General features: G+C 43.8%; 1 protein-coding gene and 1 pseudogene across 1 annotated transcript in view; one reads left to right on the top strand and one right to left on the bottom strand.

Annotated features, from left to right (window-relative positions):
- SH3RF3 (SH3 domain containing ring finger 3) overlaps window positions 1–22,706 on the top strand; it is a 394,220-nt gene that overhangs the window by 32,110 nt on the left and 339,404 nt on the right. The gene's annotated exons all lie outside the window — the stretch shown is intronic.
- LOC119258549 (40S ribosomal protein S15a-like) lies at window positions 6,749–7,188 on the bottom strand (annotated as a pseudogene).

Raw genomic sequence — 22,706 nt, 5'->3', positions numbered from 1 at the left:
GAGCAGGCAGAAGGACCGAAGTGCACTGCTGAGGGGAGCAGCGGGCGGCAGGAGAGGTCTGCGCGCCATGTGGGACCCTCCTCTGATGGCCGGGGAGCAGCCAGGGATCGAACCGGCGCCGCAGAGGCCGCGGGCAGCTTCGCAACCCAGCGCTCAACTGCTGCGCCACCGGGGAGGCCCACCCCTTGGTGGTTTTTTGACTTTGTTTTGCTGCAGTCTAGCTGTTTAGTATTTGGGGAGACAGGCCCCATGTCTTCAATCTGCTGCTGTTTTGCCAGACTTTACCCTCTGCATTCCCTCAATTTTAGAACCTTATTTTATTCAGTAATATCCACTTTTTCCAAACAAGTATTTTACGTTGTTGAATTCTGTTATATAGCTCTCAAATACTGTCTGACACTTAACTTGCTTTACTACAGGTAATTCCCTTAACTCCTTTCATTTTGCTGTAAATGGCAGTATTTCCTCTTTCCTTATGGCTGAATAGTATTCTGTAGTCTGGCTATACCACATTTTCTTGATTCAGTCTTCTATCAGTGGGCACTTGGGTTGTTTCCATATCCTAGCTAGAGTAAATAGTTCTGCAGTACACCTTGTAGAGCACATAATTTTTTAGTTGATGTTTAACATTCTTTGGATAGATGCCCAAAAGTGTGATTTATGGGACATAACAGTATTTACAATATGGGTTGTTTTTTTTTTTTTTAAAGATTTATTTATCTATGCATACAAGAGCCAGGGTACAGGCCAGAGATACGGGAGATGAGAGGATTCACCAGAGACAGAGTGGGGAACAGAACAGGCAGACTGACTGAAATACACTGCTGAGGGGAGCAGCGGGTGAGACAGGAGAGGTCTGCTGCGCCATGTGGCTTGCTCCCTGTCTGGCCAGGAATTGAATTTGTGCTGCAGAGGCTGTGAATTGCTTCATAGTGTGGTGCTTAACCCCTTGCGCCAACAGGGAGGCCCTACAATTTGGGTTTTTAAGGTAAAACAGATTGCTTCCCATAATGACTACACCAGTTTACATTCTCACTAACAGTATAGTGAGGTTCTCTTTGTGTTCTTTCCAGCACTTGTTGTTGAGGGTATTTTTAATATTGCTATTCTCATGGGTATGAGATAGTATCTCATTGTGATTTAATGCTCATCTTATTGGAAACAATGGTTAACGTTTTCCCATGTATATATTGGCCTTCTGGATATCTGGTAAGTTGTCTGTTCTTATCTACTGCCAATTTATTAATTGGATTGATTTTCTATTGTTAAATTCTATAAATTTTTATACACCTTGTATAACGGCTCACCGCCGTTCCTAGTCGCTGTACTCTGGCGCTCTGTCCCTCTCCGCCGCCCTCCTCCATCCTCGACACCACACCACCACACTGCACTCTGCTGTGCCACCCTTCTAAACCCAGTCTCTCAGCCCACGTGTACCCACCTATGCATGCCCATGCCCTACTCCAGGTGTCCGCCATCAGGCACGCATTCAAGGCCGCAAGCATCCACCATTAAGCCCAATGGTGGGAGGGCAGAAAAGCCTGATACTTTACTTACCCTACAGTCCACTCCCTCAGGGTTTTCTGCCACAGTCTGTAAGTTTATATACACATTTCTCTTGGCAAATATGAACACTGCATCCATGGCCCACAAAAGCAAATGAAATACATAACAAAATAACTAAGTTCAGTTTTCCTAGGGGCGGAAAGATAGAGAGATTATCGGTATCAGCAAGGGGAGATCCCTCCCATCTGGCAATATACATGCTAGTTTTGTGTCTGAAGACAATATTGTAGCTGGCATCAGTGGCTGTAGGGTAAGGTAAAAGTATCAGGCTTTTCTGCCCTCCTGCCATTAGGATAGATGAGGGAACCCCGTGGTCCTGAATGCATGCCTGATGGCGGGCCCCTGAAGTGGGTACACCTGGGCTGAGAGACTGAGTTTATAAGGGCGGCGTCACGGGGGACGCCATCAGAAGCCAAGAACAAACAGAAGCTGAGAGAAGAAGAGAAGCAGAGAGAATGACAGAGAGAGCCCAGATAGAGTGAGGATTTGCTGGGGGCTGGGAGGACTGCCAGCCTCCCGGCCCCCCAGCACCCCTGCCTGCCATATTCCTGCAAAAACCAGTGAGGACTCAGACTCCTCCTTTACCCAGTCTGCTGGGTCAGAAAACATGCACTGTGTCCAGTCCTGCCCCTACAGTGGCCTTCCAGGTAGTGAGTATCACCTCACTTTGCCAGTGAAGAGGCATCAGAGGGCTCTACATGTAGCAAGAGTGGCGATCTCATAATAGGCCACAGAGTCATTACAAATGTCCCCTTTAGGATTGCCCGCTGATCTGCCACCCCCGGGTGGGTAACATGCACCTGTGGCAGTCACTGTGCAGTCACCCATGGTGTTACTTGTAAATCGGCCTCCAGGCCATGACCCCAAGGGGCTATCAGGGCCACCCAGCGCATATGGAGAGCCTTCACAGTACAGGGCCATTCCCAGTCCACAGTCTTCCCTGGGTCCTCTTCAGTTGGGGCTGGCAACAAAATGTTGCCCTGCTGTCCAAATCCAGGCTTTAACAAAATATCTGAAGTTTGTATCTGCAGTTGGATGGAAGCAGCGGCATGATGCAGCAACGCCTCCACTGGAGCCAGGCTGCCTTTCCTGCTCCTCTCATTTAGTGTTTGTAGCACGCACCACAGACATCGGCTCCACCCGGCCAGCGACAGAGCAGGGTCAGTAGCTCTCAGCCCTTGCTTTAGCAGTCCGTCATAACGCTCTATGATCCCTGCAGCTTTGGGATTATAGGGAGTGTGAAACTTCCATTCAACACCTACGTTCTTGGCCCACTGCTGCACCCGGGTTCCTGTAAAATGAGTCCCTTGGTCACTCTCCACTACCAGTGGACATCCATATGCAGCACATAGACGTGCCAGTTCCACCAAAACAGCCTTTTGGTCTGCGTGTGGAGCAGGGTAAACTACCAATAACCCGGTAGCAGTGTCCACACAGGTGACTGCATGCTTTTGTCCATCGGAGTGAGGTAGTGGTCCAGTGATATCAATCTGCCAGCATGTCACGGGTACCTGTCCCCACAACACCTGGCCTGTAGATGCCAAAGGTCTCCGGGGGTAAGTCCTAGAACACACTACACATTGTTCACAAACTGTCTGAACCTCCTCCAAAGTTACAGGTAGACCCCAGGAACGCACAGTGGCCCACATTGTCTTTTGCCCTGCATGAAGCAAGCGTCTGTGCAGACACTGCTGAGTAATTTTCCATTGTGTATATGTACCATATCTTCTTGATCTAGTCATCTATTTTTTTTTTAAAGATTTATTTATTTATACAAACACTGGGTACAGTCAGAAGCGCGGGAGGGTGAGAGAATTCACCTGAGCCAGAGCGGGGAACAGAACAGGTAGATTGATGAAATAAACTGCTTAGGGGAGCAGCAGGCGCGGCAGGAGAGGTCTGTTGTGCCATGTGGGATCCTCGCCAGTGGCCCGGGGATCGAACCTGCGCTGCAGAGGCTGCGGGCAGCTTCGCAGCCCAGCGCTCAACCGTTGTACCACCGGGGAGGCCTCAGTCATCTATTTTTGAGCATTTGTTTTGTTTCCATAGCTTACCTATTGCAAATAGTGCTGCAGTAAACATAGGGGTGCAGGTGTCCTTTTGAATTAATGTTTTTGTGTCCTTTGGTTAGATCCCTAGGAATGGAATTGCTGAATCATATGGAAGCGCCATTTTTAGCAGATTGAGGAACATCCGCACAGCTTTCCATAGTGGTTGGACCAGTTTGCACTCCCACCAGAAGTGTAGAAGAGTTCCTTTTTCTCCACATCCTCGCCAACATTTGTTGTTGCTAGTTTTTTTTTAATATGTATCATTCTCACTGGTGTAAGGTGGTATCTTATTGTAGTTTTGATTTGCATTTCCCTGATTACAAGTGATGCTGAACATTTTTAACATTTTTTCATATGCCTGTTGGCCATTTGCATTTCTTCTTTGGAGAAGTTTATTTAGCTTTTCAGGCCACCCCCCCTTTTTTTTTTTTTTGGAAGTCTCTTCTTCCTGATTCAGAGGACTACCTTATGTCCCTGACCTACTGCATGCGTACTAACTGGGTCTCTGTAGTCATCAGGAGAAAATGAAAATATGAAATGAAAATTAATAGGTGCATTTGTCTTTTTGTTAGGTTCTAATTGCAAAAGCCATGGATTTTGCACTCTTTGATTTGGTTCTAAACTCACTCTTCTCACTTTCTCATGCATTATGGGTCTCTGTTGAAGAAGATTGTGGATTAGTTTTGACTGGGTTATTTGCTTTGTTTTTGAGTCTCGTCAGCTCTTTTAGATTTTTGTGATCAGTCCTTTATCATTAGTGTTGTGTGCAAAAATTAAGAAAATGAAATTATTGAAGAAGTTGCTGTGACAGCTTGCATGTACTTATCAAGCCAGGGCTTCTCTCACCACCCTCTCCCCTCCCCTTAGGACTAGCTTTTTAAAAGGAGAGGAATAGTTTCTTAACTGGATCCTTCTTAATCTTGGTGCCATAGGACCAGAGACTGAAAGCCAACCAGTAAATTCAGCCTCTTCCTTACCTTTGCTTGGTTTTAAGAGCCTGTTGTCTGACACCTTTTAAAACCACTGAAGTTGTCAAATCTTAGAGATTTACAGACTCTCACCGACTCAAAGGCTACTGTGTAGCCTTTCATGAGTAATGGGGAAAGCCCAGGTATTTATATTGATAGATAGCCAGTGCTTGACATACAGATTCCTCCAGGTGACAGAGGGGCTGAAGTGTAGTCAATTTTAGCAGCGATTTTTGTATACTTTGGTAGCCTGGATGGAGTTTTGAGTATCCTGGATGGTAGCCCAGCTGAGAGGACCACAGTCTGGGAGCGGGAGTAAGGATGTAAGGGCAGTTTTGCCTCAAATACAGTGTTTTTGTTGTGTGGTGAGTTGACCATACGGCATGGCCTCCATTGCTTCTGTAATGAAACGTGATTCAGGTATTGGAAGAACAGGAGTTTTAAGTGGATCTTTATGAGAGGCTCTTTCTAGATTCATCAAAAACAGACATTCTGAAGCTTCTAAGTTTTGTGACTCAATAGTTGGAAACATGTTACAACTCAGTGTAAGAATGAAACATCTTAGCAATCACTCAACTTTCCTCCTAAACAATGTGTTTTCCTTCATCTCTCTGGTCTATTACCAACTATTTGTGGTTGGACCAAGTATGAATGAAAAAAATGCATTTAGAGTTTGATAGATCGGCTAAGATTGATTTCAGTTTTGTAATCTGGATATATTATTTCTCAATGTCTTTTCCTTCTCCATACACCTTCCCTGCACCTTTAATTTGTTTGGTACATGAAATTCTATATTATCTTTAGGCATATGTTTTTGTCTCGAAGGGGAACCCCTCTGGGTGTGTGTGTGGGAAATAACTCATTTTTCTTCTACTGGTGTTAAATCCACAAGGAATTCTTGGTTTGGGATAACGCTTATGTCCCCCTTTATTTTTCCTGTGCAATCTTTGGCCAAATGCTGCTCCCCAAATTACTGCTAGTATCCACTCTTCTGTCTGTGCAGGAGTTTCCCTGGTAGCACTACACTGGTAAAGGTTTAACAGCTGGATCTTTGGGAGCAGGAAAAAAAAAAAAAAAGAATACTGATTTGTAGCATTTGCCAGTTTTTTCGAGGTTTAAATGTAACAGAATGGTCCCCAGGAAAAGGGAGGTTCCAGGTTCCCTGTCCTACCCCAGGAAGGGTGGAGCTGAGCAGGGAGGAGGAGGAGCTGGAGAGGAGACTGCCTGAAGAAAGGAAGAAGGATGGAGAGCCAGGAGACCTGGAGGAGGCACATGGAGCAGAGAGACATGTGAAGAAGCTGCACTTCCTTCTGGGTCTTGGACTGTTTGAAACCAGTTGTAGGTGAAAGACAGAATGGCAGTTTTTATCTTGATTTTGATTTTGCTCTTTTCCTTCTAGATTTGTCTGGACCCTTCTGCCCCTTTTCTGTGAGTCCCCACCAGGAGGTTCCTTAGACTTATGGCAGGCTTTCAGGCCTCGTTGGCCCTGCTTTGTGCCAACTGTATTTGGCTGGGCATTTGCCCATGAGGGGATGAGTAACTTCAGATGTTTGATTTGGAAACTATATACTTGTAGGGTCAGGAAGGACACAGTGCAGGTTTTCTAGGATCCCATGCAGACCGGGTAAAGGAGGAGTCAGAGTCCTCAGTGGCTTTGCAGGTCTTTTATTGGGATTTACCCGATACACAGCAGGCAGGGGCGCTGCGGGGCCGGGAGACTGGCAGGCCTCCCAGCCCCCAGCAAGTCTTTACTCTTTCTGGGCTCTCCGGCCTTCTCTCTGCTTCTCTGCTCTTGGCTTCTCTTTCAGCTTCTACTGGTGTCCCTGAGACGTCGCCCTTAAAAGCCCAGTCTCAGCCCAGGTGAATCCCATCTACCTATGCCCACACCCTATTCCAGGTGCCTGCCATCAGGCATGCATTCAGGACCGCAAGGATCCATCATCTATCCTGATGGTGGGAGGGCAGAAAAGCCTGACATTTTTCCTTACCCTACAATACTTTAGCTTTTCTTTGTTGCACACTAATTGTATTAAAGTTCCTTTCTCTTAAAGGTCTTATGCCTTGATGTAGCAGGTGGGGGAACCGATTTAGAAAGGGTAGTTTTGGAGGTTCTTGGATGCCCCTCCCCCTGCCCTGAATCATAAATACTTCCACTACAGCCAGTTACATGTGATGTCTTTTGTTTTTTCCATTGAGGCATTTTATTTGCACATACATTTTACATCCCTCGAAAAATAATACCCTGATTTTCACTCCTGTGTGTTTTCGTCTTGCTTCTTCACAGTGCATCATGCCAGCTGAGGTTGCCAGTACAATGAAACCAAGCTGATGGGATAGAAACAGATTATTCTGCCATTTTTCTAGATCTTTGACTTGCATGTCTTATCTGAATCTGGTCACTCCACACTTGTTTAATGTGACTGTTCGCAACATTTCCCGGCTTCATGATCAGCAGTGATTCCAAATTCGCCACTGTAACCATGCTTCGTCATCACAGTTAGAAACCCGGCAGTGACTTTGGAGCATGGCCTGGTGAGAACCTGCCATTCACTTCTCTTTTTGGCGTTGGTGATGCTCCTGAGAGCACCAGTTAGCACCAGCCACCATAATGGTGGCCCAGTGTAGGGTAAAGAAAATGTCAGGCTTTTCTGCCCTCCCGCCATCAGGATAGATGATGGATCCTTGTCCTGAATGCATGCCTGATGGCGGGCACCTGGAATAGGGTGTGGGCATAGGTAGATGGGATTCAGCTGAGCTAAGACTATGCTTTTTAAGGGCGGCATCACTGGGACGCCAGAAGAAGCTGAGAAAGAAGCCGAAGAGAAGCAAAGAAGCAGAAGCAGAGAACTCCAGAGAGCCCAGATAGAGTGAGGATTTGCTGGGGGCTGGGAGGACTGCCAGCCTCCGAGCCCCCCGCACCCCTGCCTGCTATATGTCTGGTGAACCCCAATAAAAGACCTGCAAAAAACCCACTGAGGACTCTGACTCCTCCTTTACCCGGTCTGCATGGAATCAGAAAACCTGCACTGTGGCCAGTCCTGCCCTTACACCCAGGAAAATGGCAGAAAGAGCATGTGTGGTTTTAACTGATTTATACTACCTGTGAAAATTTACAGTAGTCCTGGAGCTGGTTAAAACGGGGTCTGACACCCACTGTGCACGAGCTGGTCTTTTATCAAGGCTGTTAGTCACCATCAGGTCTCAAAGGGGTGGGTCATGGTGCTCTCTACCCCACAGTGGAAACTCAGCAGAAGGAAATAACAACAATCCTGACTTGCAATTATTTTTCTTTTCAAAACCTTAGTCAGAATATTCATTGGAATATATATGAAGATGCCATTTTCCTTTATGGAATGATATTTATTTCCTGTTGGCTCTGGGCCTTGATGGAATTTTGTTTTAATACCTGGAGCACGTTTCTCCTGGAGTTCCCTTCCCCCCTTTTGATAAGGGCAGCTCCTCTTTAGGTCATCAGCTTCCTGCACCATCAAAATGAAACCATCACCAACAGCAGCTGAAGGGCATGGTGCTGATCCCATACACTAGTCTTCACCAGGTGTTCACAAAGGAGGCTTGGTCTTGGAGGAAGGAGAAACTACTGGTGTGGCTTCCTGTCTGAGGCAACTGTGAGCGTTTCCACACACAGCGACTAGGCAGAAATAAGATGACTTGAGGCTGAGGAGGAAGGGGTGTAAGAAAAAGTCACAAAACAGGGCTTGGCACACTGCAACTAGTGGAACCAGCCACACCCACCTCTTTACCTACTGCTATAGAAAGGGGATACAGGGCCTGCAGAGCCTGCAATATTTACTCTTTGACCCTTGACAAAATATGTTGCTTTTGTCAAGTCCCTTTTGATGGCTGGGTGGAGCGCCACAGTTGGAGCCTGCCTGGCAGCCTCTTTGACCCAGTGATACTGCAGAGCAGTGTCTTTTCACAAACCCTCCCCCTGTGCCCCCCTCCCCCCCCATTCTTTTTTAGGTATTCAAGAATCCTTATTTGGCACGAATGAGATATGCATGTTTATTTTAGAGCATTTCAGTGTGAGTGAGTCAGCCTAGTCAGTCCATGTTTTCACGTGTGCCCTGGGCTGGGTGCCTGTGCTATGCTGTTTGAAATATATGGACAGTGACTGATTTCATGGTTTAACTCTTTCTTTGTTTTTGCCCTCTTGGTTTATTTATTTTTCCTCTCTCCCCCCCACCCCCTCCAATTTCCTACTCATGCTGTTGATAAATACCCTGGCAAGCTGTGTGGGTGAGCTGGGGAGAACTTACGAGTAGTCCAGTCATGGGAACTCCTTAATGTGGTTCTTTTGTCCTAAGTTCTGGTGCTAAATATGCTCATTGCCTACAACATTAAATGAGTTTGAAGAGTTACATGTTCCTCTGTTAAAGTACTGTAGCCTATGCTGAGTCATAGCAGAGTCAGTAAGCAAAGATTATTCAGGAAAAAGTTATTCAAAGTAATTATTTTGAGGAAATTGCAGTGTGGGGAGTGAAAGCGAGTGAACAGAAAGAATTTAGGGAATAGAAAATCAAGAAAAACCCTTAAATGCATCCTCAAAGTGAAACTGCAAACATGGGAAAACTCATGATTTGTGGGTCCTCACCCATGCACTTATGATTGCAAGGCTTGTCTGAAAAAGAGTGTAACAGCAACAGGGCTTATTTACAAGGGGGTAATTGGGAGAGTTTGAAAAGAAAAAAAAAAAGCGTTTCTGAGGCCACTAATGGCTGTTTGTCTTTCTCCAGATAGTGTCTGCAGTGTCTAGTAGTCCAAACCAAAAGCTGTCCAGAAAGGATGGCATTGTCCCTTCTGCAAGAGCCTGGAGCTGGTGGTACATCTATACACCTATAAGCAGTGGACCAGGGCCACCTTATGGTGGCAGCTGGGGGTGATCACAGGTGGTACTTCTGAGGCAACATGGCAGCAACCAGCAGCATCAGTTTGTAGGCTGGGCTGGGCAGTGCTGCAGGCTGCAGCAGCAGGTGATAGCTCCAAAGGTGGCGTGGGCACACAGGCCAATGGCACCAGTCAGGAGCAGTGTTGAGGATCAGGCAGCAGTGGACAGCTAGAGGCAGGTAGAGGCTGCTGGCACAGGCGAGAGGTGTTGGTCAATGGGTGAGAATCTGATAATTTGGACATCCAAAATGAGGGTTATCCCAGGTGGGAGTCCTAGGCAAGAGTGTTTGAATCTATCTGCTACCCTGTCTTTTGTGACTTTCAGGGTCCCTTTGGTTCTCCCAACAGCAGCACAGGTTTCAAACCTCATCAGAGTGCTAGTAGAACTGATTGACGCCACTATGGGTTCAAACTTGATTGGCATGTCTCAGAATTGGCGTGGGTTTCAAAACCTGAACTCCACTGGCTTGTGAACCCTTACCTATTCTGGGGTCTCGTGCTGGGTGTGGTGGTAGGTGTAAGAGCACAGCAGGGCCAGGCATGCTCTGCTGCACCCGGTTGCTAAAGGGGAGGCCCAGGGCAGCTGGGTGTATTGTGCTGTTCCTGAACTACGAGCCATGGGGCTCCCTTTACACAAAAGACACTCTGGCTGCTGCAGAGTGATTCTCTCCACCTCTTGCGTGCCGAGCCAAAGTGGGCTGCGTTCAGCATCTGGCCAGCTCTGTGTGGGCATTGGATGTGGCTGTGGGCTCTGTGCACTGTGGGACATGGCTGGGCTGCCCTGTTTGTGGCGTGTCTCTAGAGGTGTGTGATGGCGAGCCTCCTCTTCCAATTGCTGTGTGGACTGTCTCCCCCACCCCTTTGATCTTATTGGCTATTGCCATGAATTCTGGCGTTGGACAAAACTCGAATTTCAGTTTTTAGCTATGTATGTTAAAACTGCAGTTTTAAAATGTAAGTTTTAACATAGACAAGTTTAAAACTGTATTTTATACTGAGCTAGAAAACTAAATTCTCTCATATAATGATTTTTAAAATATATTTTAGCCATGTTATGCTTAGAGCATACCACTTAAGCAAAAATAACACCACTATGTGATTACATTCAATATGATGTATAAATCTACCTGCTTGTAAAATGCTCATTCCTTCCCCCCAGGTCCCAGCAGCGGGGTGGCAATAACAGTGCTGGCAGGTCGGCGTGTCCACCTGGAGGAGCAGCTGTCCCGAGGTGCACAAGAGCATGACCAGCTCAGGGCAGGTCCTCTGTGATATGCTTCCTGGCTTGTGGAGTTTCTTCTTCCATATTCCACAGTCAGTGGGACCTGTATTAAAAAAGGAGTGAAATGGCATTTTAGTCCAAAACAATTTATTTAGTCCAGTTTATTTAGATAACTAGGAGAAGTCATAGGGCAGGAGACCTGATGGAGCCATTAGAAGAGGATTGCTTCTTGGCATGAGCAGCCAAGAATACTTGGTACCTATTTGACTTAAGAATGTTGTGGAAATGTGCTAATTCATGGCCCAGTGAGCAGTGGCTTTGGGAGCTCCCTATCTGTCATGTCACTGCACATGTGTGGCTTCAAGTCTGAGCTCCCTACTCAAGGTCATGAGGCAGGGTGCTGTAGATTTGTTCATTCTTGTATTGAATAGATGAGTTCATAAGTCTTGGTGCTCTCTCTAAAATGTGACTTTGGAGATAAGGCTGTTCTGCCCAAGGTCTCATTTGCAAAAAAAAAAAAAAAATCATCCTACAAACCAAAATAAGATAGTCTTTTGATTATGCTTAGAGTGCATCTCCTTGTAAGGCTAAAAATGTGTGCTTCCAGGGAGTCAAAATAGCAGTGACTCCTCTGATTTGCAAGCATCTCATCACTGGGTTACAAATTCAGAGCCTTTCAGGAGGAATGGAGATGACACATCTTCACCATCTGCTGCAGGGTCTGGCTGCTGGGAAGTGACATTCCTGTTCTCACTTCAATTTTGGTCACTTGGTGGTTGATCTCAGAGCATCGAGCTGGGAAGTGTTGCACAGCCTTCACTTAGAGCCTGGCTGCGAGTGACAGGAATGCAAAACACTATGACTTCAGGAGCCTCTCTCACACCGATACGTTCCAGGGACTCTGGATGGGATGTAGAGGAGTTCCCTAGTCAGAGGAGGACCACTTGCAATAAATCCTCGTGTATGACTATTGCTGCCTCTTGGCTCTTAGTGGCTTCTAACTGTCCATTGTGAGCTGAGTTGGACACCCTGAGATGGTGGTGGGCCAGCTGAGTCCCTTCCTGGTATACTCATGAGAGTCTCCGGACCATGACATTGCCAAGACTGATAGTGGCGCTCATCTGGATCTCAGACTCTCTGAGCTCCAGCCTACAGGCTGAGTTGTTTAGAGATAACTTGCCTTCAAGCACTTTGTGTTTTATGGGAGAAGATGCTGTGCATTGGAAAATATGGATGTGAACGGGTTATCTGTCTGTATGTTCAGAGTGAATTTCTCCCATGTACCTGATGAGGAAGTTGGGAAGAGGAGGGGTCATTTGTTTGACCTCTGTATAAAACCTTTTTGGCCTTTGGATGCCACACCCAGGACTGGGAATGTGCTGCCCTCCAGAAACCCACTCTATCTTTTGATCTTCCCTAGTAACACTGCTAGAAGCAAAATCATTTCCAGAATTCTGGCTTAAGTTATAATTTATTACTAAGCCTCTCAAAGCCATGCAAGTAGGTCCTGATCACTTGGGTAACTTTGACATGATTTTTACATTAAGTCCATATAGACAGGCTTGATTATAGAGCCTCTTGGAGATATTTCCACAAGGGTGGGCATCTGGGCCGGTTGGTCATGGACGGGCAGCAGCTCCCACTGCAGACCCTGGGTTCAGAGGGGTCCCCTTCTTTTCAGCCTGTTGTGATGCCTCCTGACACTGACTTGGGGAGGGGTGTCAGCACTGTACCCTTTTCGCATGGCCTGCCTCACAATAGAAGCTAGGCCCTCTGTCTTTCCAGTGTTGAGACCACTGGGATGATGGTTTTTGGAAGCAAGGGAAGTGGCTGCATCTGCTCTCTGACTGGACTAGTGCTGAGTCTCAGGGCTCCTTCCTAACCCTGAGCTTCCTCACCTCTTCAAGGACTCAGTGGGTTTGAGGCACCTGAAAGAAAGGCAGCCCACGGGCTTGCCAGATGGGGTTCATTGCCAGCTACCTCTTCAACACCTTGTAGCTGAGGAGCCCTTGGAGAGTGAGCCTTTCCCGAGGGTTGTCATTGCTACAGTTTCTGCAAATGATACTAATCTTGACTGTCTTCATAGTTAAAAAGTTAACTGTAGAACAATGCTGATCTCTCTCCCAAGAATTTAACAGCATTTGGGATGTATTTTACTTCCTGGGAGTCTGGGAGGTAAGTATATTACTTTTGAGGGTATGAGATGAATTCTTTTTTAAAAAATTTATTTATTTATGCATACAAGAACTGGGGTACAGGCCAGAGGTGCAGGGGATGAGAGGATTCACCAGAGACAGAGTCGGGAACAGAACAAGCAGACTGACTGAAATACCCTGCTGAGGGGAGCAGCGGGCGAGACAGGAGAGGTCTGCTGCACCATGTGGGTTGCTCCCTGGCTGACCGGGGATCAAACTTGTGCTGCAGAGGCTGTGTATAGCTTCATAGTGCTGTGCTTAACCCCTTGCGCCACCAGGGAGGCCCTGAAATTAATTCTTAATTCACAGAAATTTTAGGGAGGGTCCCCTTGCACTGTGCTGTGAAGATCATGATGGTGATGATGGTGAAGATGAACACAGCCCAGCCCCCAGAATGGGGAAAAGGAGCCTCCCAGGAAAGAGCTGTGGGTCTTGTCTCTGCTCTGTGCTAACTATTCACAAGTCTGTTTTCTTCTGCTTCCTCTAAGGGGCGCAGGTAAAACTACTCTGTGCTGAGCAAACTGCCTTAGCTTTCATAAGTAAGATGACTGAGTCTGAGTTAGGTAGTGTGTCTAAACATAGCAGAAGTTTCAGTGTTTCTGTGATGTTTTGTTGCAGTGGCATAAGTGCGTGAGTTTCTTTAACTGAGAGCCCTTAATGTATTGACTGACAATGAGAGAAACAACAGAGCTTGTTTCCCTGATGATGTTAAACTTAGGCCTTTCCTTAGCTGTTAAAGTTTGATGACTGTGACATTTTGGCCAAAACACTTTACCAGAAACCACGATTCACTTGTTTTTAGAAATTTCCTTAGGCTACAAGGAGTTCTATTGTAGAATGTTGTTATGAGGTGGTGGTGTGGCAAAACAGATAATACTGAATTCTGAATACTTGGATTGCTGTTAGTAAGTGTGGTGATTTTACGTACACCTGTTACCGTGGTTGGCTCTTGCTCCCTTTGCTGTAGATGAGTAGGGTTACAATGTCTGAGGATTGGGATTGCTTCAAATGTGATGTAGTTTTGTTTGCTCATCAAACAAATATTTTCAGGGCACTAACTGCCAGGCTGGGGTGGGAGTGCCCCGTCTGCAGTCCTCAGGAAGCTCACCATCTAGTGGGTGGGGCGTATTTCCTTGAGGGAGAGGGAAGAGGCCTCCTTCCCCTCAGAGAACTACCCTGGGCCGTCTTCCTCAGGTCAGAGAGGCCCACGAATACCTGCTCTCCTTGCAGCCACCTGGCCTGCTGGGGTCCACATAGGTCAGGGCTCAGGCAGCACGTGTTTCCCCAGAGGAAGGAGCCTGCTGCTGTGTGGGTGCTACAGTCCAGGTGTGTGGACACTGGACTTGGTGCTGCCTTGTCTTTTCAGGTTTTGTGATGATGGTGCCCACTTGATATGTGACTTCTCCTGAGTAAAAAAATTTACAGACTTTTAAAGAGTTCATCAGATTTTGGTTGTTGCATATATCTGTCTGGTTGAAATACTTTGTTGGTCTTGCTCTATCCCTATCTATAGTTTGTTAGAAATTTAGAGTTTTGTCATCTTCAAACAAAATGGTATGATTTGCTGTTAGTTGCTATGCTCATGCAGAAAAAATTAGCTCTGTATTGACTTGAAATACTCTTCCCTGACACACATGATTTTCCCACACTCCATGGTGTTTGGGCTCACAAGCCCTCTGTGCTCATGGGGGGACAGTGAAACACATTAGGACAGAACAGTGTTATTTCCTTCTCACCACCTTTTATCTGTAGAGAACCCAACACACTTCAAATTGCTGGCTCTGAGCTGGCATCTTTTGGAATGGAGACATTCCATTTGTGTTTTATGTGGATTCATTTGTGAAAACCTCATTTTGTGTTCCCGTAAAACACATGGACATGCAAGGAACTGAATCATAGCTCCTGCTGTGGCTGTGGCAGAATAGTTCCCTTTGCAGTGTGATTTTGAGCTGAGTAACATCGTCAAAGCAGTGTCCAGGATTGTGGTCTTCGATATGGCTTGTTTGGTTGCTTGGTTTGGGGCTAGAGAAAAATTTGATATGCTTGTCATTTTTAAATTCTAAGAAATGACCCTGAGGCAAAGTGGAATGGAGAGCCTTTCTCTCCATTGGAGCCATCTGGAATGTGCCGATGAGTCAGCTGGCAGTTAGCACCAAGTGGCAGTGTTTTCAGGCATTCAAGTTTCTCCAGCACAGCTGTCAGTGCATTGAGTCACCAGCATCTCATCGGCAGGAGGGGCCACTGGCACCATTCTCTGCAGTGCTGGGCATGCATCTCCCTGCAAAGTACTCTCAGGTTTCCCTCAGCTGTAGCTCAGCAACCCCCTTCAACAGAACTCCTCTATTCATTGCACCTATATTGACCATCCTTGCTTCCTGTCAGGGGAGGTTTCCTTTTTTTTTAATGACTGTCCCTTAAAAACATTAAAAATGTAATTTTTGAGGTAGCAAACTTTTTTCCTCCTTGAATGAAAAGTACCCTTTAATTGTGTGATTTCCCCTTCCCCCTCCTCCTCCCTGCCTAGCTCTGATATTCTAAAGAATGTGAACTGCTCCTTGACTCTGATTTACCGCCCTTTTAGATGCTTTTTTTAATCAGCCTGCCCACTTGCTGCAGCCCGTGGGTGGAGCAGTGTGTGAAGCTGGTGTGGCCGTCCTCTGACCAAGACTCCTTTTCCTCCCTTCTCATGGAAATGATGAGGCATGTCTGCTCAGCTAGGCTGTGGCGGGGGTGGAGTGCTAGCTACAAGTGGATTGCCCAAGTGTCTCCCAAGTTCCCGAGTCCCTGCTCTGTCCCTCAGTTGATATATTTTACGGAGGCTATTGCCTTGGTTGAGATTGGCATTTCTTCTCCAAAGTGAGTGTGTAAGTTCAATGCTGCTACTTGGCTGTGGATAGTGTTGCCGTGGCTTCAGTGTTTGTCATGTTTAACATCGTGTATCATGTGTCTCTACACAGAAGCCGCCAAGATTTCACTGACATGCCTGTGTCAGCCACCTCTGTACGGTGGAAATTTTTTCTTCGTGTTCCCCCCCCCCCTTTTTTTGTAACTCGTTTTAATTTTCACAGTGAGCATGTGTGTGTGTGTGTGTGTGTGTGTGTGTGTGTATACATATATATGTTTTACTCAGATTTTCAAAGATTTAGAATCTTTTTTTACTTCATAAAAATTGACTACAGAGCCAGTCACAGGTTTTAGAATTATAGATTTGTAAAGTTGGAAAGAACCTTAAAATTTTGTTGTTTGAAAACCTATAATTCACATGAGAGGTGGCAGAGTCTACGCTTGGGTTCTGATTTTTTGATTCTAGCTTCCCTGCTGTTTTAACTCCTACCCAGGCTGTCTCTGACTTGGCTGTCTATTATGTGACTATTTCAATAAAGGTGGGTGATTCTGGTTTGAAATAACTTGGACAAATACCATCATTCTTCATTTCCTCTACAGTTAAGGCCATACTCACAGATTACGCTTAAGAACAGGGTTTGACAAACTAATATTCCCTGGGCTGGCCGTCTGATTTTGGAAATCAAGGTTATTATATTGAAACATGGCTGCACCCTTTGGCATCCATGCTGACAGGGCTTCTTTCAGGCTATAAGAGTGGAAGTGAGTAGCAACAAAGGCCACGTGGCCTGTTGAAACCTAAAGTTACTATCTGGACCATTCACAGATAGTAACAGTTTGTGGACACCTGTGAAGACATAGAAGATGGTGGAGTATGAGCTTAAAGACACCTGTGGCAAGGACTATGGGTGAATGGTAAATCTACTCTTTGGAATACAACTTCCCAGAAACTCGTGATAACATACCCATACCAATTTTACTGACCCCACTTAGGCTTCTTTTGACCAAAGGCAAGAGAGGGGCTGGAAAGCAACTGTCATCTTTGGAAGTGAGTATTAAAACTCTGTTCCTTTTCTGTTTTTCTTTGTCTGGAATGTTCTCATTAGGAGTGTGGAACCTGGTGTGGACCAAGTTATTTTCTCTTTAAAGCAGGTGTCAAGTTTAAGCTGTGGGCGTTGAGCACTGGATACTGGAAAGCATTTTGCACAACAGTGGAAAACACCTTTTGGGCTTATTAATTCATTGAAATAACAGAAGGTGGCCAAGCAGTAAAATTGGATAGGTTGCCTTGCAGAGTCTCCAGAAACTTCCTTACGTGGGGGTAATTCCAGATACCCTCAGTCACCCGGGCCATGCATGTGGCAGCTCCTGCCAGGCAGAAGCTGCTGGAGCCTGGGAGTTCCTGGCCATCTTAGTGTTTCCAAGAGTGAATGTACCATTAGATGTGTCTGGATAGCCTAGGACGAGAGAAAGATGAAGTTACTTTATTTTGGCAAAGGGGAAAAGGAATAAAAATTGGGTGATACTTCTTGTGTACCAGTAGGGGTGCTGTATATTTTCATTTCACTTAAATTTTTGTACATTTTAATGTACACAATTACTAATTTTAAAGCCCATTTTTTAAAGATGTCATATTGAATTTAAGGGAAAAATCCACTCCATAGTATGCTACTTAATACTTCAGTCTATAACACTTTTCAGAAGGGTAAGTATGAGAGAAAATGTTGAGGTAGGTTCAGAAACTGCTCTAATATGATGATTATGACCATTAAACTCTTAACACCACTGTATTTTCACTTTATCCTGTTTGAAATCAGTGTCAAGATAATATCTGTACTAAATGCTACTTAGGGGTTTGTATGATCAATGATTATAAGATGTTCCCCTCTGAGAGTATTGGTAATCTCCTGGCTACAGAGCAGAAGAAATTAAGTTGAGCTTATGCCAGCTCAGATTTGCCCTGTACTCCTTAAGAACCCCCGTATTGAACAAGTCCTGTATGCAAAGCCTGTTTCACCCTGATAGGTATGTGGGCTATATAACAGATTTTGCAGAGTTTCTACTGTAATTTATAAATCTGAGTTATAATTATTTTTTTAAAAAAAGATTTATTTATTTTATGCATACAAGAACTGGGGTACAGGCCAGAGGTGCAGGGTTGGGGGGGCGGAGAGGATTCACCAGAGAGAGTGGGGAGCAGAACAAGGCAGATTGAAATTCACTGCTGAAGGGAGCGGCGAGTGAGACAGGAGAAGTCTGCTGCTCCATGTGGTAGCTCCCTGCCTGGCCAGGGATCGAACTTGTGCTACCGAGGCTGCAGATAGCTTCATAGTGCTGTGCTTAACACGTTGCGCCACCAGAGAGGCCCTGAGTTATAATTCTTATTCCTTTACTTCCTATTCTGTAATCCAACATATGTACCATTTCATATTTCTAGTAAATGAGTTTTAATGATATGAGAAAAGTAAAAAGAAATTACATTACATTGATATAAAGTGAAAATTCATTTTTCAAATTAAATTAGAATTTATGGAAAGTGAATAGGCAGACAAATTATGTCCATAGCAAACATCCAACCTCAACAATAATTACTTTTATGTGAGGATTTTTTTTCAATACAAGCTACTTTTACCCCCTACCACCATCCCTTACATTTCCTTTTCCCTTTCCCACTCTCTCCCTGTTAACTTTAGAGCCCTCTTGATGTTTATTAATGTCCACTAGTTTTTGTATTTACTTTATCAAATCATCTGCTATGTAAATGTTTGTATTTGTTTTTATTGTTCAGACTTGCTCTTACTGCATACGGTTCTCTCAAACTCACTGCATTTTGCTTCATTTCATCTTTCCTTATGGCTGAATAGTGAGGATGTAACACAGCTTCTTGATCCAGGCATCTGTTGATGGACATTGGGTTGCTTTCATGTCCTAGTTGTTATAAATAATGCTGCTTTGAACATTGTGAGACATAAAATTTTTTGACATGATGCTTTCATAGTCTTTATATATATGCTCAAGAGTGGGATTGCTGGGTCATACAGTAGTTCCATTTTTAGGTTTTCTTTTTTTAAAAAGATTTATTTTTATTTATTTATGCATACCAAAACTGGGGTGTAGGCCAGAGATACTGGGGGCAGGGTGAGAGGATTCACCAGAGACAGAGTGGGGAGCTGAACAGGCAGATCTGCAGATCTACTGAAATACATTGCTGAGGGGAGCAGCAGGTGAGACAGGAGAGGTCCGCTGTCAGCTCCCTGGCCAGGGATTGAACTCAGTCTGGCATTGATAGCGATGAGTCTAACCCCTGCGTCATGAGGGAGGCCCCTCTGTTTTTAGGTTTTTAAGGAAAATCCACATTGCTTTCTAGATCAGCTGCACCAGTTCACATTTCCACCAACTGTGCCTGAGGGCTCTTTTTTCTTGTGTCCAGCATTTCTTGTTGGAGGTCTTTTTAACATATGCAATTCTCATGGGCATGGGAATGGTAATTCATTGTGGTTTTAATCTGCATCTCTCTGTATCTTCAGAAGTGACAATGAACGTATTTTTCACATGTCTGTTGGTCTTCTAGATATCCTCTTTGGTGAACTGTCCATATTTTTTTTTAAATTGTTGAATTATGTAAGTTTTTTATTTTTCTTGGCTATTAATCTCTTATCAGTTATATATTGTGTGTTGTCTTTCATTCAGTAGGGTCTTTTAAATTTTTTAAAAAGATTTATTTATGCATATAAGAACTGGAGTGTAAGCCAGAGGTGTGGGGGGTGAGATGATTCACCAGAGACAGAGTGGGAAGCAGAACAGGCAGATGTACCGAAATACCCTGCTGAGGGGAGGAGCGTTGAGGCAGGAGAGGTCTGCTGCACCATGTGGGTTGCTCCCTTGCCACCCGGGGATTGAACTCATGCTGCAGTGGCTGGCGATAGCCTGATAGCGCTGTGTTTAGCCCCTGCGCCACCAGGGAGGTCCCTCTTTTAAATCTTCTTGTGGCTTCTTTTGCTGTGTATAAGATTTTAACTAGAGGAATTCCAAATTGTTTTTGTTCCCTTGCCATAGGGGTCAAGTCTCCAAAAACATTTTTGTTATTGATATCATGAAATGTATTGCTGACATTGTCCCTATATGCTTTATTATTATAGGTCTTGTATCTAAGTCTTTAATCCACTTGGAGTTTATTTTTGTGGAGTTAGAAAATAATTCAACTGTAGTTTTCTGTTTGTTGCTTTCCAATTTTACCAGCAGCATTTATAAAGTAAACTATCCTTTCCTCATTGTATGGTCACAGCTGCTTTATCATAGATTAGGTATTGATATTTACATTGGCTTATTTCTGAGCTTTTGATTTTATTCCATTGATCCATATGTCTGTTTTTGTGCCAATACCATATTCTTTTTTTGTGCTGCTGCTTTATTGTAAAGCTTAAAGTTCAGGGAATATGACACCTCAATTTTGTCCCTTTTTCTTAGGATTGCTTTAGCAATTTGAACCTTTTATGGTTCATATAAATTTCAATATTTTTTTGTTCAGCTATTGACTTGAAAATATTGCTGGTATTTTGGTGGAGATTATGATCACACTATCTATTATTTTAAGCAGAATAGTCAATTATAATAATTTTCCACATCCATGAGTATGGAATATCTTTCCATCTCCATATGCCACTAAGTCCTTTAGTAACATCTTATAATTCCTATAAATCTTTAAACTCATATAAATCTTTAAACTCCTTAGTTGGGTATTAATTCTGGGGTATTTTTTGAAGCAATTATAAGTGGAGTTATTGTTTTTATTTCTTTTGCTTCTATTCAGTGTTTGCATATAAAAACGCTATAGATTTTGTATGTTGGTTTTGTAACCTGCCACTTTGCTGTATTCATATATTTGTTTCTAATAACTTTTTGGTGGATTCCTTAGGGTTTTCTATATTATAATATCATCTGAAAATGGTCATAGCTTCAGTTCTTATTTTCCAGTTTGAACTCACTTTATTTACTTTTTGTCTGACAGCTCTGCCCAAAGCCTCTAATACTAAAAAAACAGAAGTGGTGATAATGAGCATCTTTGCTTGTTCTTTCAGTTTGTCACCGTTAAGATTATAGTGGCTGTTGGTTTGACATATAGTCTTATTATATTTAGGTAAGTTCCTTCTATTCCCATCTTGTTTACAGTTTTTATCATAAATGGGCAATGAATCTTATCAAATGCTTTCTCTATATCTATTGGAATTATCATGTGCTTTTTGTTCACTTTTGTTGAAATGATGTATCGCATTGATCAATGTATGTATGTTAAACAATACTTGCATCCCTGGGGTAAATCCTACTTGATCATGGTGTATAATCCTTGTGATGTACTGTTGAATTCAATTTGCTGGTATGTTCATTGGGGATATTGGTCTCTCATTTCCTTTTCTTGTGTTTTATCTGATTTTTCTATTATGGTAGTGCTGACATTATAAAATGTATTAGGAAGTGTTTCCTTTTCTTGTATTTTTAAAAACAATTTGGGCAAGATGGGCATTAATTCTTCTTAAAGGTTTGATTAAATTCATTTGTAAAGCCATTGGGTGCCTGTTCTTTATTTTTTAGATTTTTAAAATTACCATTTCAGTTTCCATGCTTCTGATTGGTGTGTTCAAATCATCTGTTTCTTCTTGGGTTAGTGTTGGAGAACCGTATTGTTCTAACAGTTGGTCCACTTCTTCAAGGCAATCATATTTACTGGCATATAATTGTTCATACTAAACTTTTGTATTTTTGTGCTATCTGTGGTAATTCTCTTTCATTTATGATTTTTTTCCTTATTGCTTTCTCTATTCTTTTTGTTAGCCTCGCAAGAGATTTGTCTATTTTGTTTATTCAACTCTTAGCTTAGTTTGTGATTTTTTTTGTATAGTCTTTTTGATCTGTTTCATTTATTCCTACTCTCATTTTTATTATTTATTTCCTTCTACTTATGTTGGGTCTTGTTTTTCCTCTTTTCCAAGTTGTTTTAAGTGTAGTTTTAGGTTATTTGGAATTTTCTTTCCTTCTTAATGTGGGTCTATATTGCTATTCTCTTCCCTCTATTTTTTTTTTTTAAGATTTATTTATTTATTTATACAAGCACTGGGTACAGTCAGAAGCACGGGAGGGTGCAGAGCAGGCAGAAGGACCGAAGTACACTGCTGAGGGGAGCAGCAGGCGGTAGGAGAGGTCTGTGCGCCATGTGGGACCCGTCCCCAGTGGCCGGGGAGCAGCCAGGGATCGAACCAGCGCTGCAAAGGCTGCAGGCAGCTTCGCAACCCAGTGCTCAACCGCTGCGCCACCGGGGAGGCCCTAGTCTCTTCCCTCTTAAGACTGATTTTGCGGTTTCCCGTAGATTCTGATGGATTATATCCTGACTTACTTTCATTTCAAGGTATTTTAAATTTTAAATTCCTTTTTTTTGTACAGTTACTATAAAGCAGCACAATGCTTAGTCTCTGTATATTCATAGTTTCCTCCCCCTCCCCCCTTGTAGTTATTTCTAACTTTATGCCATTATGGTCAGAAAAATCTTTGTAACTTTATTGACAATTGATTGTGTCTCAACATGTGGTCTGTTCTTGAAAATGTTCCATGTACACTTGAAGAAAATGCATATGCGGTGGTTTTTGGGCTTTATGTTTGCTAGCTGTCTGCTAGACCTATTTGGTCTAGCTCCTCATTTAAGGCTATTGTTTCCTTGTTTATTCTTTCTCTTGTTGATCTGTCCATAGTCATAAGTAGGGTATCAAATTGCCCTACCATTGTGTTTTCATCAGTATCTTTTTTTTAGTTCTGTTATTGTCTTGTGTATCTTAGTGCCCCATCATCAGTGCATATGTGTTTTATGAGTGTCGTTTCTTCTTATTTTACTAAGCCCCTAATTATCATATAGCCTATCTCTAGATCTTACTACCTTTTCTTAATTGAAACTCTATTTAATATGATT

Source organism: Talpa occidentalis, unplaced genomic scaffold, assembly GCF_014898055.3.
Source record: "Talpa occidentalis isolate TD23 unplaced genomic scaffold, MPIMG_talOcc4v2.1 talOcc4.5, whole genome shotgun sequence".
Taxonomy (NCBI): domain Eukaryota; kingdom Metazoa; phylum Chordata; class Mammalia; order Eulipotyphla; family Talpidae; genus Talpa; species Talpa occidentalis.
This window is presented reverse-complemented; position numbering and strand designations above follow the sequence as displayed.